This window comes from Mixophyes fleayi, chromosome 10, assembly GCF_038048845.1.
Source record: "Mixophyes fleayi isolate aMixFle1 chromosome 10, aMixFle1.hap1, whole genome shotgun sequence".
Classification (NCBI taxonomy): Eukaryota; Metazoa; Chordata; class Amphibia; order Anura; family Limnodynastidae; genus Mixophyes; species Mixophyes fleayi.
In genome coordinates this window covers 91,413,473-91,431,265 of record NC_134411.1, presented here as the reverse complement: position 1 = coordinate 91,431,265, position 17,793 = coordinate 91,413,473, and the positions used below count along the sequence as shown (strand labels likewise).

The window sequence follows — 17,793 nt, the reverse complement described above, 5'->3', positions numbered from 1 at the left end:
TTGGCACAAAATAAGCCTAACTCTGCCCACAAATGTCGCAAATTCTGTCAAACTCCACCTATTTTATGTTAAAGCCCACCCCTTTTGTGGCACGAGAATTGTTATGTCCAGCCAAAATCAGGACATTTGGGAGGTATGCCCTAATCAGGTGTACGCTCGTGCATGAAGGGGTCATGGCCATGTTGCACGGAATCTTCTGAAGTGCTAAACAAACCCCCCTTTAGCTCTGCTAAAAAACACTACTTCAGTGCCGTGTGTGGCGACCGCTGGTACGAGCAGCGTTGAGGGGCTACCGCCAATGGGGCAGCACGGTGGCTAAGTGGTTAGCATTTCCGCCTCACAGCACATAAGTTAAATACTGACTGTTTTTTCATGTAGCACACAAATACTTGATAGCTTATTTGTACACATAAATTTAAAGTTGATATTTGTGTGCTGCATGAAAAAACAGTCAGTATTTAACTTATGTGGAAAACAGAAAACTAATTTGCACCCCTTGCATTGTAACATGGTTTTGTCCAGGAGACTGAAATAAGAAGTTTCTTAAGTTAAGATCCTAGATAATGAATCAGGGCCTTTAATACTATTGATGACTTTGGCTTAGACTAGAGGTATTTAAACTCAGTCCTCAAGAGCTACCAACAGCTCATGTTTTCAGGATGTCTTTAATCATGCACAGGTGGGTTAATCTATTTGGCTGGGTCAGTAATTACCCCACCTGTTTCTACAGACAGAAATCCTGTTGGCAGCTCTTAAACAGTGGGTTTGGACACCTCTGGCTTAGACACACTTACCTCCGCTAAGTTTAGGAACAGTCTATTATTCTCTGTCAATGCAGACATACAGGTAGCGGACGTGTGGATAACGGGGAAACTCAATAAAATATGTTCATGACCGCTTGTCCTCACACAGGTAAAATTAGTTTCTCAATTCCCATTGGAGGAGTAGAGGCACTACGTAAGATTTAAACAGTTAATTAAACAGATGCGCACTGATAGGAGTACCCAAAACTCAATTTGACTAGTCCTCCCTAATGAGATTTTATCTGGGTCAATCAATGTTTACTTTAATTAATCAATTAGACTATTAACATGCATTCTTAGATATAATCTCTTCTTTGCGACACCTGTATTTTTTAATCTTAGTTATACAGTTTCTGTTTGTGCACTTGTATGAACAATGGATTCTGATCCGATGTTACACATAAAGTGGAGAATGTAAAACAGTTGAGCATGTGAAATAAAACCAAATGAATAAGGAGAATTGATATATAACCGGCTTATTTTAATATTTACAAATCCACAAACATTGTCACAAACTTAAAAGTATAAAAACATTTTAATTGAAGTATAAACATATAGTGCCTCATTCATTAAGGAACTTAAATTAAGAAGTTTCTTATTTAAGTCTCTTGGACAAAACCATGTTACAATGCAAGGGGTGAAAATTAGTTTTCTGTTTTGCACATAAGTTAAATACTGACTTTTTTCATGTAGCACACAAATATCAACTTTAAATTTCAGTGTACAAATAAGCTATCAAGTATTTGTGTGCTACATGAAAAAACAGTCAGTATTTAACTTATGTGCAAAACAGAAAACTGATTTTCACCCCTTGCATTGTAACATGGTTTTGTCCAGGAGACTTAAATAAGAAACTTCTTAATTTAAGTACCTTAATGAATCAGGCCCATAGTGAAGTGCAATGGAGAGGCGGATTAAAACCCCCGCTGGGCCTTAGGCAATATACTGGATTGGGCCCCCTTACACTTTACATTTTACAAAATAAAGAACAAACCATAAAAATGGGTTGGGGTACTGGGCTCTAGGCAGGGCCGGATTAACCATAGGGCTAACTGGGCTACAGCCCAGGGGCCTATGGCATCCAGGGGGCCCTTGAAAGTGCTCAGCAGCAGTATTGATCGGTCGGGGCGGGGGCGCCCCCGGCGCGATCAGTACTGCTGAGCACTTTAACTGCGGTCCTTCCCCGGCGCGCTGTAGTCTCCTTACTGAGGAGATCTCGTGGGTCTCACTCTCACGAGATCTCCTCAGTAAAGAGAGCACAGCGCGCCGGAGAAGGAGGTAAGTGCTGGGGGGGTGGGCGGGCAGCTCGGATCACGGGGGGGGGCCCTCACGGGGGAATGGAGGCATCAATACTAATAAAAACTATAGCTCATATGTTTGACAATACTTGCCAACTTTTTGTAGTTGGCGTACGGGAGCCTCCCCGGGGGAAGTGGGCGTGCGGGGGGCGGGGCTCCGAAATCACGTAATTTTGGACATGCCCCTTGTGACGTAATGACGCAAAAATGCGTCATTTTACAGCGGGGGGGGGCCGGGCCAAATGCCACGATTCCTGGAGAATCGTGGCATTTTGGCCCTAATTCTGTGGGCAGATGGGGGAGATTGCCAAACACTCTCGGGAGTCCGTGAGACCCACCCGAAATGCGGGAGTCTCTCGGACATTCCGGGAGAGTTGGCAAGTGTGTGTTTGACTAATCCTTTGAACACCCAGTACATAATATTATTAAGATTGTAACAAAAATATAATATAATCTTTAAGAGCTGGACAAACTTTAAATGAACATTTTTTTATTTTGACTTGAAAGCACATTAGTTCATCAGCAAGAGAAATCCAGCATGACTTATCTACTAGAAAAAGTTCCCTAATTGAGTCCTGGTAACATCTTCCTCTTACCCCAGATTCCTTTCTGCAATTTCTATATACCTTGGGCCTGATTCATTAAGGAAAAACAATGTTACAATGCAAGGGGTGCATATTAGTTTATTATTTTGCACATAAGTTAAATACTGTCTTTTTTTCAAGTAGCACACATATACTTGATAGTTTTATTTTTACACTGAAATTTAAAGTTGATTTAGGACATGCCCTATCCCAACTATAAATCTGTCAGCACATTTTAAATTTAGTTCCTCCTCCAATGCAACATGGTTTTGCCCAGGTGCAAAGTTACTAATTTTTTTGCTTTACTTTCCTTAATGAATCAGGACCCTCGTGTCCATATTATTATCACCTCTCACCACTAGAGGGCCACAGATCACCACAACATTCATACTACATTCAACCCTTTTCTCCCAATTGAGATGTTTGTATGTGAGGCACGGTGCACAATTGCGTTTAAACGTCTGTATTTTCAGGCTGCATACCACCGCTGAGCTCCGAGGCTGCTCCTGTAGCCCCTCTATTAGACCACCAGGGATGGGAACTACCCCCAGGCACCACAGCCCACGGAGGGAACAGGAGCACCCGTAAAACACTAAAATCATTAAAACATGACTCAATCGTTGCAGACGCTATACATTTACAGTAGGCAGACGCACCAAATATTGCATAAATATTAACACTTGAGGCTCCCGAGCACCGTGACTTAACCCCTTTGGTGCTGCAGCGATGCCAGACATGAACTCTTCAGGTGTTACAGTTCCACACATTAAATTTAAACATTTATAATACATTTGTACACGTTTTTGCACCAGACATTCACTATAACATGGCCCGCAGCACTTGCGGAGTGTTGGGGGGGAAGAGGAAACCCAGCGACACTAAAATTGGTTTTCAAAGGAGCTGTCAGTCTCCTTTTTGACAGCTGCTGGGGACAGAGCGCCCCGAAGGATTTTTTTTCTTATTCTACTTGGAACTGTTTCACAGAACTCTAATTTACAAATCGTCGTCCCGATTTTTAACATGATCAAAGTACAAACAGTCAGATTGATTAAGCTGCTGTTTGACAACTGCCGGGAAATCCGCCAGAAGGACAGCCAGAAGAAAAGGGGGGGTTGTGAGAGGCGATGTGGCTCAGAGTGCATGCTGTGTGACCTAGCTTCTCATTCAGTACATGAATGGAGGCACCATTGACATAGAAATTATGGGGGCAATCATTAGTTATTGCTTAAGGTGCAGAATGAATTTATAATTCACTTATGGGGGCAAAGTTTATTTTTCATTCTATTAAGGGGACCATTGTATTATATTATGGGGAAATATGAACATATAATTATACAACTATTTAGATTGTTAATGGGGGATATCGTTATTTATGATGCACACATGGGGCATTACATAGTGCCAGGGGCGGAAACTAGAAAATTGATGTACCAGGGGCGATTTGGGGGGGGGGGGGGGGGCGATTTAGGCCCCGCGCCTTTCTGACATCTAAGGCTGCCGGCGGCTGCACACTATGTGCAGGTCCGTTCGGCAGTGACAGTGTGTTTAAAACACAATCAGAGCAGCCGGGCAGCACACTGTCCCTGCTGAACGGACCTGCACAAGCTGTGCAGCCATCGGCAGCAAGCCCCTGCTAGGGGGCGATTGCCCCGATCGCCCCCCCCCCCCCCCCCTTCCTGGATCCGCCACTGCATAGTGCCCCATAGTATAATTATACAACAATATTGTCCTCTTAATATGATAATTCACCCCTTAATCAATTAATAATGATTTTGGAGCACTGAACCGCAGATGATATGTGGCGGTTTTAAATCACCACCAAACATGATTTTTAGTAAGTCTACCCCATAGACAGAGATATAAGCTGGTCTCCCTGCACCACTTTCATAGTTGCATCGGAGACAGCGGAAGAGAGAAGACAGAAGGTTTTCCAACCTTCCGCTGCCTGGCTGACGCGATGACTTCTGCACTATCCTGAGGTCGACAGCTGGAGATTTTAAAAAAAGCTGTCCATATAAATCAGAAATATCGAAAGGAATTTTCCGACCGACGTGTTATCTCAAACGATTGTATCTACGACCTGAAGGTCTGATCAGTCTGATGATTATGGCGTACATACGGACACGATTTACCTTCAGATCTGTGCTCTTCATCTGGTCCTCTAGTCTTCAGAGAATGACAGCACAATATTCATTCATTCATTATTGTCACATTGTCACACTGATTAAAACCACCTTGTTATAGCTAGCTTCTGTGACTCTGAAACTAAACATTCTGTCTCAGATCAAACAAATGAATTATTCCTTCTAAAGCACTCTATATTTGTTCACTGGGACATTCATTGCTAGCATCGGGTGAAAAGAACAAGACTCTGTAAACTCTATGGAGGTCGTGAGCATGAGTATATACTCACTACATGATCGGTCAGTGTCACGAACGCCCTGCCTGTCCCAGATACAGCAATCTGAACAGCTGGCCCTGACTGGCGTCACCTTAGTCACTTAGCAATGACTACACCTTTTCTGTCACCACAAAGAATTTATTATGGTGTCCTTACGTTCACCAAAACCACTTATTAAAGTTTCACACTTAAATCACATGCACATGAGCCTCCATTGGCTTTGTAAGTTCACAAATAATCACGAATACACTAGATTAAATGTATTTAATCTGAAAACTGTTTCCAAGGCTTATTTACAAAAATGAATAACAAAGACATACAATATGTTGCACAAAAGAGTTTCAGAAAATAAAATAGGAAATAAAATCAGAGTACTACTTATGAGGTAGACTGGCTGTGTGTGAGGGAAGACAATTGAAAAGTATGGGACATTTCAGTCTTGATAGACCCCTCATGAAATGCACAATCTGATGTCTAAGGCAGAAGGTTTTAAACCATTTCTTGTTGGCTCTTCACCCCACACCTTAGGAATTTGTCTGTCAATAAAGACAGATTGATTTCCCAAATGTCACAGGACTTTCAAAATGAGCTGAGATCGGAATGTCCAACGGGACCTTAAAGTCTCACCTCTGCTCGTTCGTTCGGCTTGGCTAAGTCTACCTCCTCTGTATACACAAACTCCTCAGAGATTTATCTGGGCCTGGCTACTTTCACAAGACTTGCCTAGGTCAGACTCAGGTCAGTTAGCAAAATACACTTTGAAAGGTTACATAAAATATTCACAGTGTTATACATAAATTCAACAGAAAATAACAATCAGTCATGAGATATACTACATTTCGTCACAGTCTGTGATTGGTCGGAAAATATTTAAACAGTACGACCAACCAAATGAAATGATGATCGGCACTTTGGGACGACTTTAGATCATGGTGTCCCTGTACACACTCACACGATATCTGACCAAACAGTCGGATGTCGGCTGATTGGAGGTTATTCGTGTAATCATCGGGCCAGTGTGTACCTAGCCTAACACAGTATGAAACATAATTATCTGGTGTTGAGCTTAACAGTCAAAATAGGCTTATGTTACATAAGTATGTATTAGTAGAAACTTTCAACAGGAGCAGGTTATGACAATTAAACAGCATATAATGAAACTGGTTACACATCATCTCATAAAAATATAATACACACAAACCAGTTGCATTTTAACATATTTAGTATCAAAGCTAACTATTTAAAATAACTAATTTAGCTACGTAGGTTGGGGCAACCTGATCCTTTTAGCACCTATTATAAAAAAGACAATTATTAATGGGTTGTTCGTTAACACGTTTTACCGTCCTTATAATTAAAGATATAATCATGCTGCCCTTTGCAAAAAAGCATGAAATAATACTAGCAAATAAAACACACAATAGTAACCTAATATATTAAATTCTAATGAGAATATATATTATAACTACATTGCTCCTATTTCAAATAAGCCAACTTGCTAAATATCATATATATCCATAGCCATCGTATTCAGTAATATTAATGTCCTAAAGTATTTAACCTTTTAAATTCAAATGGGAACAGAACGCAATATTAAATATTCATCTTGGAAAATTAATTAGAATTAATTCATCCACCATCTACTGAGATACGAGTATCTCTGTGAAATCACAATTGGGACCTGAATAATATATTTTATTAAATCATCATCATCAGCTATTTATATAGCACCACTAATTCCGCAGCGCTGTACAGAGAACTCATTCACATCAGTCCCTGCCCCATTGGAGCTTGCAGTCTAAATTCCATAACATACACACACACAGACAGAGAAAGAGACTAGGGTCAATTTAACTTCAATAGTATTTTTATTCAAAATTGAAGGGGTACGGACAAGTAAAAAGGAAGGGGTGGGGGGTGGGAAGACCAAAACAAAGAGAAGGGGAGGATGGGTACATAGTGGGAGACTAGGGTCAATTTGATAGCAGCCAATTAACCTACCAGTATGTTTTTGGAGTGTGGGAGGAAACCGGAGCACCCGGAGGAAACCCACGCAAACACGGGGAGAACATACAAACGCCACACAGATAAGTCCATGATCGGGAATCAAACTCATAACCCCAGTGCTGTGAGGCAGAAGGGCTAACCACTAAGCCTAAATGAAACTTAAACCCATCAATAACCAATCAGAGGCATGTTTTCATCTACCAATCACAAGCATTCAATAGCTATGAAAACGTCATTAGAACTAATCATACATAAAAAAATACAAGCACTTTGCCCTTCAATCGCAATATAAAGAGCACAAAATATTCACAACGCAGTAACACAAAAAAAAACCTAATAGAGAGAAATGTATCAAATTTATATTAAGATACAGGTATTTCAGTTCACCCTAATGTGTGCACGAACATTGAAAGTTTACTATATAAGTGTGCTTCACAACACACCAAGCTTCTGTTTTCCTGGCTGCTATCTTCCATCCTGTACTTTTGTCTTTTGGCGCTAGTTATTATTTTGTTTAATCTCCAACACACACAAATGTGACACATTAAATTAACAGTCCTACAGTGCAGACAAGGTGTCCTGCCAATGTTCATTAGTGCGTGATATACAGTATTTCTCCACATACATTGTTATAACTTATGTATTCGTATAATAACCTCTCATTATTTTAAATTGCAATCAATGTTTTTGCTAAATCATCTTGCCACCTATTCTGTGTTGATTATACAATATATCATACACCCCCCATATCCTAGGAAAGTCAGCCATTAATTGTCATTGAGAAATGTTAACCTGTCCTAAAATATAAATTTTGGCTTTGCTCTTCCTATTTATTTTTACAATATTTTGCTTGCTTCTTACATGGCTAATATAAAATGAAAGACAATGAAGAATAATGTTAGAACTGCACAAATCCAGGGCTTGTAACATTTTCTCTGATATACTAGAATGTCGATCCGTACGCACGGCATTCTGGGTCAACAAACAGCAGATAAATTTATACATACAATGAAATTGAGTGGGGGGGGGGGGGGGTTCTAGCCAGCAGGAACCCCCCCTAAGTGTTCCCCTGTCTATCCCAAACAGAGCTCAGTCATTGCTCCGGTACCAATGGATATACTTGGTACAAGAGCAATGACCCCAAACTGAAATAATGTCATTAGGCAAATATTTTAAGATACATAGGGATCATCATCATCATCATTTATTTATATAGCGCCACTGATTCCGCAGTTCTGTACAGAGAACTCTCTCACATCAGTCCCTGCCCCATTGGAGCTTACAGTCTAAATTCCCTAATATACACACATATATAGACACACACACACACACTAGGGTCAATTTGATAGCAGCCAATTAACCTACCAGTATGTTTTTGGAGTGTGGGAGGAACCGGAGCAGCTGGAGGAAACCCACGCAAACACGGGGAGAACATACAAACTCCACACAGACAATGCCATGGTTGGGAATTGAACTCATGACCCCAGTGCTGTGAGGCAGAAGGGCTAACCACTAAGCCTAAATAAAACTTAAACCCATCAATAACCAATCAGAGGCATGTTTTCATCTACCAATCACAAGCATTCAATAGCTATGAAAACATCATTAGAACTAATCGTACATAAAAAGATATAAGCACTTTGCCCTTCAATCGCAATATAAAGAGCACAAAATATTCACAACGCAGTAACACAAAAAAAAACCTAATAGAGAGAAATGTATCAAATTTATATTAAGATACAGGTATTTTAGTTCACCCTAATGTGTGCACGAACATTGAAAGTTTACTATATAAGTGTGCTTCACAACACACCAAGCCACCGTACTGACAAAAGTCCCGGTCATGAAACGCGTTGAAATTAATCAGAAGTGCCTCGTGGGAAGAAATCAAGACAATCTTAACACCAGTAACCTTTTTTCTTCTTATTCCTTTTGGAATTCTTTAATAAAAGATGTGTGCTAACATATCTTTGTACTGGCCATACAATAAAGGTTAATTTTATTTTCTAAAATGCTTATATTGAAAAATCTGAAATATAGAAGACCAAATATGTAAGACACAACAAATACTTTTCATATACAAGTGAAATCATATTCACTGACAGACATCTGTACAATAAATGTTCAAAGCTGGCTTTATTTTTGGTGAGTGCAATAATTATCACACAGGGTACATCATGGCTGTGTTTACTCCTTCCATTTAGGACAGTGAACTCGGCAACTGTTGAACTTCCCACAGAATCCAGCTTCGTTGTGTTGCGCAATCACCGGCGGATATCGGTGTAAGATTGTCCAAAGTGTTTACGTTGCAAACACTGGGTGAGTGCTTTTCGTTATTCCAAAGAAACTCACTTATCACACAGTGTACACTATTGTATTGTTTTTGATTTTACATTAGAGCCTTAATGATAAATAAAAATATAAACCCTCCTATGAATTCGATGAACCACACAGTGCACCTCCTAAAGATCAGCATGATAGTTATACTCGTATAGCCAGTTCCATCTATACAGTATGGTGTGCGATATGCCAACATTTTATTTGCAGCATGGCTAAAAGGAAGCACTGTTGCAAGAGTTAATTACTAAGTGTTTAATTAAATGTGTTGGTATTTGATAAAGGATTTCTCCTTCAGTGTCGGAAAGGTTAACATTGTATCCTGACAAGGTTCAATTACTGTGTCAACCTTGCACCAGAGGATTAGACAAGGTGTCCTGCCAATGTTCATTAGTACGCGAGATACAGTATTACTCCACATACATTGTTAGAACTTATGTATTCGTATAATAACCTCTCATTATTTTTAATTGCAATCAATGTTTTTTGCTAAATCATCTTACCGCGTATTCTGTGTTGATTATACAAAGTATCATACACACCTCATCTTCTAGGAAAGTCAGCCATTGTTATTGAGAAATATTAGCATATCTTAAAATATACATTTTGGCATTGCTCTTCCCATTTATTTGTACAATATTTTGTTTGTTTCTTACGTGGCTAATATAAAATGAAAGACAATGAAGAATAATATTAGATCTGCACAAATCCAGGGCTTGTAACATTTTCTCTGATATACTAGAATGTTGATCCATACGCACGGCATTCTGGGTCAACAAACAGCATGTAGATTTATGCATACAATGAAATTGAGTGTAGGGGTGGGGGTTCTAGCCAACAAGAACCCCCCCCCCCCTCCTAAGTGTTCCCCTGTCTATCCCAAACAGAGCTCAGTCATTGCTCCGGTACCAATGGATATAATTGGTACAAGAGCAATGACCCCAAACTGAAATTATATCATTAGGCAAAAATTCTAAGATACATTAGGGATCGGATACATAATAAGGATACATATGTTAACCAAGAAGTAGAAAAATCCTTTCTCTCTAATATGAACTTGACCGCATTTCTCCTTATTCATAAACAAGAATAATAACATAATGATAACCCATTTCTGACAACAACTTGGAAATATAACATGCAACAAACACAATCTAAACCACTCCCTATTCCTGCCATATCTAAATAATCCAGACTTACAGAATGGCCAGGCATTATATCCTTTCACTCATTGAGCAAACGTTATAATGACTATTAAAAATCTATGGTAGACTTGACCTTGAGAACCTCACTCATGACGGCCCAGATCTTGTTTGAATGACCCCATACGCACAACTTTGCAATTTATCATTCAGAACATTATGTGAATAAGGTCCTGGAACACCTATCATCGTCAGACTGGCCCAACGAGCTAGTTGTAATATTATCCACACCCTTAAATTGCCCAAATGCCATATCAATATACTACAAACTCCTAGGGATATATTTGCTAAACTGCGGGTTTAAAAAAGAATAGATGTTGCCTATAACAACCAATCAGATTCTAGCTGTTATTTTGTAGAATGTGCTAAACAAATGAAAGCTAGAATCTGATTGGTTGCTATAGGCAACATCTTTTTTTCAAACTTGCAGTTTAATAAATATACCACCAAGACTTCTCTTTTGACTCCACAAAGGTAAGATCAGCCTTGTAAGTAGTCCATGACCCAAAAGCTTCTGAGAACTTCATTTTCGCTCAGAGGGAGAGAGATAAGTAGTAACACACCAAAATACTGTGAGACCTTTATTGCTGCATTAAGAAAAGAACATTATACCTCTAATTCCGCAGGTTAGACCTCTTAACATTAATCTGTACATGTATCAGAGGCTGTGTTACCTGTCCGAGATATAGAGACATTCCAAGTTTAAGAGATCTAATGCAAGATACACCTAAAGATACCCAAGTTAAGTAGACTGGGTTACCAACATTTCTACATGTGCACCAACGTTAACTAGTTAATATTACAAACTATTTCAATATTGCCAGGACTGTGATTATGGCTTTAAATCATTGTTGATTTATACTTTTCACACTGTGTGTGAGTTGACTGCTGGTGTGATGGCCGTATTGTTTGCCTGTCATTACTATTCACCGTACTATTGCCGTTGATTATAATCTTCTCCGTTGTCCCATTTACCCAGTCCACAATTTTCCCCTCTTTAAATCTGCCTCACCTATTTACTTCCCCCAAAATAAACACCAGTTTGATTTGTTCATAACCATAGTGTGTAGTCCATACTTGCCTACTTTTGGCAAGTTGTATCCGGGAGAGGGGCGTGTCTAGAGGACGGGAGGGGCGCGGGCACACGCGTCATTTGGCCCCGCCCCCATGACAAAACAGCATATTTGTCATGGGGCGGGGCCAAAATGACGCGATTCACCATGAATCGCGTCATTTTAGCCCCGCAATTGCCGGATGCGGGAGACTTGCCAGCTCTCCCGGGAGTCCGTGAGACCGACCCGAATTTTGGGAGTCTCCCGGACATTCCGGGAGAGTTGGCAAGTATTGTGTAGTCTCTTCTTATTCAGAGGGTTAGTGTGGTCGGGTACAAGGAGCTTCCCGAATGGATCCAGTTACAGTCCGCAACCCGCCATACTGTGTAGAAGACTCGGGCAGAGTCACTGAAGTGAATAAAGACAACATTTCGTCACCCCTTTCAGAGCACAAAGGGGTGCTATATGTGGGTAGAGGATCACCCCCCAACTCTGATGCAAGACACAGAAAACTTTTTTGACATTAACGAAAGCTGTATTAATTTAAAACAATACAATTGCAAATCCATTCATGCTTCAAAAAGACTTCATGGTATGAAACAAGATTTTATCTGGTGGATCCCCTGATAAATGTTGATTTTATTGTCTATATATGCCTGTGCTATTTGGTAGTTTTATATGGCCATAATGAAGTGTTGTGTTTTGAACTAAAGAGCCAAATCAGCAGGGGCTGTTAACCTTTTGCATTATAATACAATTTTTGCATATTTTTAAAAGAGGACCCCAACTTTCCAGAAGCAAACTGGTGGACAGCAAAGCTGCAATGACAAGCAAGAGAGAACAGCAGGTAGTCAGAGCTGCAAGAACAATTAAGAGAGAACAGCAGGTAGTCAGAGCTGCAAGAACAGGTAAGAGCGAATGACACAGTCTGTCTAAATTTGAATGCTGGAGAATACTCCCCATTCTTCATATGCCCCAATATTCATTAATGAGTTCCAGATATATGCCTTAAACGATATGCTGAACGTCAACATATAGCTTCCTATAAGTATGAATTGGTTTCTGTGCATGTGCAGTATGATATTTTGTTCATTGTTGAGTACGAACGTATATATTGAGTGGACTCTACAGCTTTATTATCCTAAGGTGACCGGAACCCTTAATCAGGCCCTGTGCCTTAATAGATTATAACAAAGATGCCTTGTAGCTTAGAAACATCTCCATACCCCACCTGGGACCTTGTCTAAACACTAAGGGATAGATTTATCAAACCTTCTAGAAAGGAAAATGGGAGGTGTTGCTCATAGCAACTGATCATTTTCTAGGCTGTACTAGTTAAATGATTGCTAGAATCTGATTGATTGCTATGGGCAACACTTCCACTTTTTCTTTTTATAAGATATGATATATCTACCCCAAAGAATCTTTCATGCTTATGCCCTGTATGTTCTAAATAATTAAGCACTGGTATCCAGTTATTATGCTTCCAATTATTTGTGTTTATCATGTTACCTGCTTGCAATGACTCTATAATTCTGTACTATTTACACTGTTTGTACTTCCTTGATTTGATGAGTAGAAATGTTGCGATGCTCTGCCCTATACTACCCTATCCCCAATAGAGCTAAGTTATTGCAGTATCAGTGGCAAGGTGTAGGCAAATAGCGTAGTCAGGTTCATGTACAGGGTCAGTGGCAGGAGGTAGGCAAATAGCGTAGTCAGGTCCAGACACAGGGTCAATAACAGGCAAATTGCGTAGTCAGGTGCAGGTACAGGGTCAGTGGCACATAGCAGGCAAATTGCGTAGTCAGATTCAGGCACAGGGTCAGTGCAGGGTGTAGGCAAAAAGAATAGTCAGGTCCAGGCACAGGGTCAGTGGTAGGCAGATAGCATAGTCAGGTTCAGACACTAGGTCAGTGGCAGGTGGTAGGCAAAAAGAATAGTCAGGTCCAGGCACAGGGTCAGTGTCAGGTAGCAGGCAGATAGCATAGTCAGGTTCAGGCACAGGGTCAGTGGCAGGTAGCAGGCAGATAGCATAGTCAGGTTCAGGCACATGGCCAGTGGCAGGAGGTAGGCAAAAAGAATAGTCAGGTCCAGGCACAGGGTCAGTGTCAGGTAGCAGGCAGATAGCATAGTCAGGTTCAGGCACTGGGTCAGTGTCAGGTAGATAGCATAGTCAGGTCCAGGCACAGGGTCAGTGGCAAGAGGTAGGCAAAAAGAATAGTCAGGTCCAGGCACAGGGTCAGTGGCAGGTAGCAGGCAAATAGCATAGTCAGGTTCAGGCACAGGATCAGTGGCAGGTAGCAGGCAGATAGCATAGTCAGGTTCAGGCACAGGGTCAGTGGCAGGTAGCAGGCAGATAGCATAGTCAGGTCCAGGCACAGGGTCAGTGGCAGGAGGTAGGCAAAAACAATAGTCAGGTACAGGCACAGTGTCAGTGTCAGGTAGCAGGCAGATAGCATAGTCAGGTTCAGGCACTGGGTCAGTGGCAGGTGGTAGGCAAAAAGAATAGTCAGGTCTAGGCACAGGGTCAGTGTCAGGTAGTAGGCAGATAGCATAGTCAGGTTCAGACACTAGGTCAGTGGCAGGTAGCAGGCAGATAGCATAGTCAGGTTCAGGCACAGGGTCAGTGGCAGGAGGTAGGCAAAAAGAATAGTCAGGTCCAGGCACAGGGTCAGTGGCAGGTAGCAGGCAAATAGCATAGTCAGGTTCAGGCACAGGGTCAGTAGCAGGAGGTAGGCAAAAAGAATAGTCAGGTCCAGGCACAGGGTCAGTGGCAGGTAGCAGACAGATAGCATAGTCAGGTCCAAGCACAGGGTCAGTGGCAGGTAGCAGGCAGATAGCATAGTCAGGTTCAGGCACAGGGTCAGTGGCAAGTAGCAGGCAGATAGCATAGTCAGGTTCAGGCACAGGGTCAGTGGCAGGTAGCAGGCAAATAGCATAGTCAGGTCCAGGCACAGGGTCAGTGGCAGGAGGTAGGCAAAAAGAATAGTCAGGTCCAGGCACAGGGTCAATGGCAGGTAGCAGGCAAATAGCATAATCAGGTTCAGGCACAGGATCAGTGGCAGGTAGCAGGCAGATAGCATAGTCAGGTTCAGGCACAGGATCAGTGGCAGGTAGCAGGCAAATAGCATAGTCAGGTTCAGGCACAGGATCAGTGACAGGAAGCAGGCAGATAGCATAGTCAGGTTCAGGCACAGGATCAGTGACAGGTAGCAGGCAAATAGCATAGTCAGGTTCAGGCACAGGATCAGTGACAGGAAGCAGGCAGATAGCATAGTCAGGTTCAGGCACATGGTCAGTGGCAAGAGGTAGGCAAAAAGAATAGTCAGGTCCAGGCACAGGGTCAATGGCAGGTAGCAGGCAAATAGCATAATCAGGTTCAGGCACAGGATCAGTGGCAAGTAGCAGGCAGATAGCATAGTCAGGTTCAGGCACAGGGTCAGTGGCAGGTAGCAGGCAGATAGCATAGTCAGGTTCAGGCACATGGTCAGTGGCAAGAGGTAGGCAAAAAGAATAGTCAGGTCCAGGCACAGGGTCAGTGGCAGGAGGTAGGCAAAAAGAATAGTCAGGTCCAGGCACAGGGTCAATGGCAGGTAGCAGGCAAATAGCATAATCAGGTTCAGGCACAGGATCAGTGGCAGGTAGCAGGCAGATAGCATAGTCAGGTTCAGGCACAGGATCAGTGGCAGGTAGCAGGCAAATAGCATAGTCAGGTTCAGGCACAGGATCAGTGACAGGAAGCAGGCAGATAGCATAGTCAGGTTCAGGCACATGGTCAGTGGCAAGAGGTAGGCAAAAAGAATAGTCAGGTCCAGGCACAGGGTCAATGGCAGGTAGCAGGCAAATAGCATAGTCAGGTTCAGGCACAGGATCAGTGGCAGGTAGCAGGCAGATAGCATAGTCAGGTTCAGGCACAGGGTCAGTGGCAGGAACATCCCGCTCCCAATTCTAAATCTGACCACACATTTTAAATTTGTTAACCTCCCCCTACCTGGCAGTGCAACATGGTTTTGCCAAGGAGCAAAATTTAACTGGATTTTTATGAGGTACAAAGTGTTCTACCTTGAGAATAACATGTTCATAGATTTAAAAAAGCAAAATATTTTTTCAATGCTCCTCGGCAATATGGTTCACTTCATATCAATCCCATTTTGTAGTCTTTTTCTATCATTTTTTTTTATATTACGTGTATTATATCCATTTTGGGGCATTCTTGATACTTATTGCTATAGTGTGCCAAATCACGTGGCAAATTAGATAGCCATTAATGTATTACTTTGCTTCACCCTCTTTTATTTTTCATATTTGTATTTCTATTCACTACATGTTGCTCAACAATATAATTAAACGGTGTGTACACAAGTGAATTATTAAGTGTCATGTGATTATAGAAGAAAAGGATTAAGCAAACACATCTTTCATCTTTCTGTTCATATAACCTGATGACTGACTTTGATTTTTAAGGTCATGACTATTTTATTTTCCTCAATATACAACTCACAAACCCTTTACACATCTCTCAAGGAGCCTTTATTATTTAAGGCAGGGGTGTCCAACCTTTTAGCTTCCCTGGGCCACATTGGAAGGCGACAAGTTGTTTTGGGCCGCACATAAAATACACTAGCACTAATGATACGGTAGCTGATCATCCAAAAAAACCATAGAAAACACTGCTAATGCTCCTTGTTGTTGCTCAGTGTTTCAATGACATGCTAATGGCTGCTGTCAAACATCAAGTGATATTGTTACAACATTTTATGAAGGGCTTCTATACAGCAGTCATTAAGACAGGAAGATAAGGTCTGTGATGCTCCAGGACCAGGTGAGTTTATGCACTGGTCAGCGTCCCTTGAAATAATAATAAAAAACAAAAAAACCCCCTTAACTTACCTTTTAATCGGCTTGTTCTCTGATTCTCTTCTCTTGTTTTTTCCATTTCACTGCTGCTGATAGTTCGCGCGGGTGACTCCTATGTGCTGTGCTCCGCAATGGATGTCGGACGTGATGACGTCACGCCCGACATTCACTGCGAGCGCCGCACGGAGGAGGAGACCAGGGAGGGACCGCGTCACCACAAGGTAAGTATTTTCTTATCTTTTTCTTTTTTTGCAGGATTTTTTTTTCCATTAACAGCGCTGCCCCTTTGCCACAACCAAAACTCCTGCTGGGCCCTATTTACAGGAATGCTGGACCGCATGCGGCCCGCGGGCCACGGGTTGGTCAACCCTGATTTAAGGTTTCTGCAAAATACAATTAAATTGCAAAATAGAAATATCTTTCAATCATTGTATGCCCATTTCTATTGCATTAAAGCCACTGATGCAACTTAACCCTTCAGTAATGAAAGTAAGATAGATCAAAGGCTTTAGTTAAGCATTTGGGGAATTGTGTATTTAATTGATGTATCCACCATGCTTGTTTTTGGAGCAGAAATTAATTGGGTAGATTTCTAGATATCATTTTCTAAAATAGATAAACGGTAGATTAATACTCGATTAATGGTAGTTAGAATATAATTAGTTGCTATGAGCAACACCTCCCTGTTTCCTTTTCAGAATGTTGATACATTGACTTGTGAAATTACCTCCTTACAAAGGTGGTCTGATTTCCACTTTAACTTGCCACCTTAATATTATGTCTCCTAGCTAGATAATTCTCCTGTTTACCTTCCCCTTATATTTTGGTCATATTAAAACTTCTAGTTTTATTTTTATGCTGTTTATATTTTTTTTTGGGGTGTTGTATTACATCTCCTTGGGATTATGGAAATATATGAAACACAATGCAAACATGAGAAAGTCATATGTCCCCAAAAATAGTTGTGTGGAATTTACCATCAATATAACAGGGTGTACAATCCTATTAATTAGTCATTTTTTGAAAAATGTCTCTAATTGTTGGTACATCCTGTAAAATCTTCCAATGTTTGTTTTTTTTAATTTTGTTTAGTCAAAACACTTTTTATTGCGTACTTGTTGTGACGTATGTGATTTGCTTCACCGGGAGTCTGCTTTTTCTTTTTTGGCATTAAGATCCTGATGCAGAGTTGTTCGCAAATCAAGCGTAACTTGCGTATTTACACCCATATGCTGACCTGTATGCATCT

The 17,793-nt window shown here is 41.2% G+C and overlaps 1 long non-coding RNA gene across 1 annotated transcript in view; it reads left to right on the top strand.

Annotated features, from left to right (window-relative positions):
• Positions 1–9,301: 9,301 nt before the first annotated feature.
• The window catches only part of LOC142103605 (uncharacterized), a 51,318-nt gene continuing 42,826 nt past the window's right edge, over positions 9,302–17,793 (top strand). The window contains exon 1 of the long non-coding RNA XR_012679399.1: positions 9,302–9,412. This is a non-coding gene — a long non-coding RNA (uncharacterized LOC142103605). The remainder of the gene's footprint in view (positions 9,413–17,793) is intronic.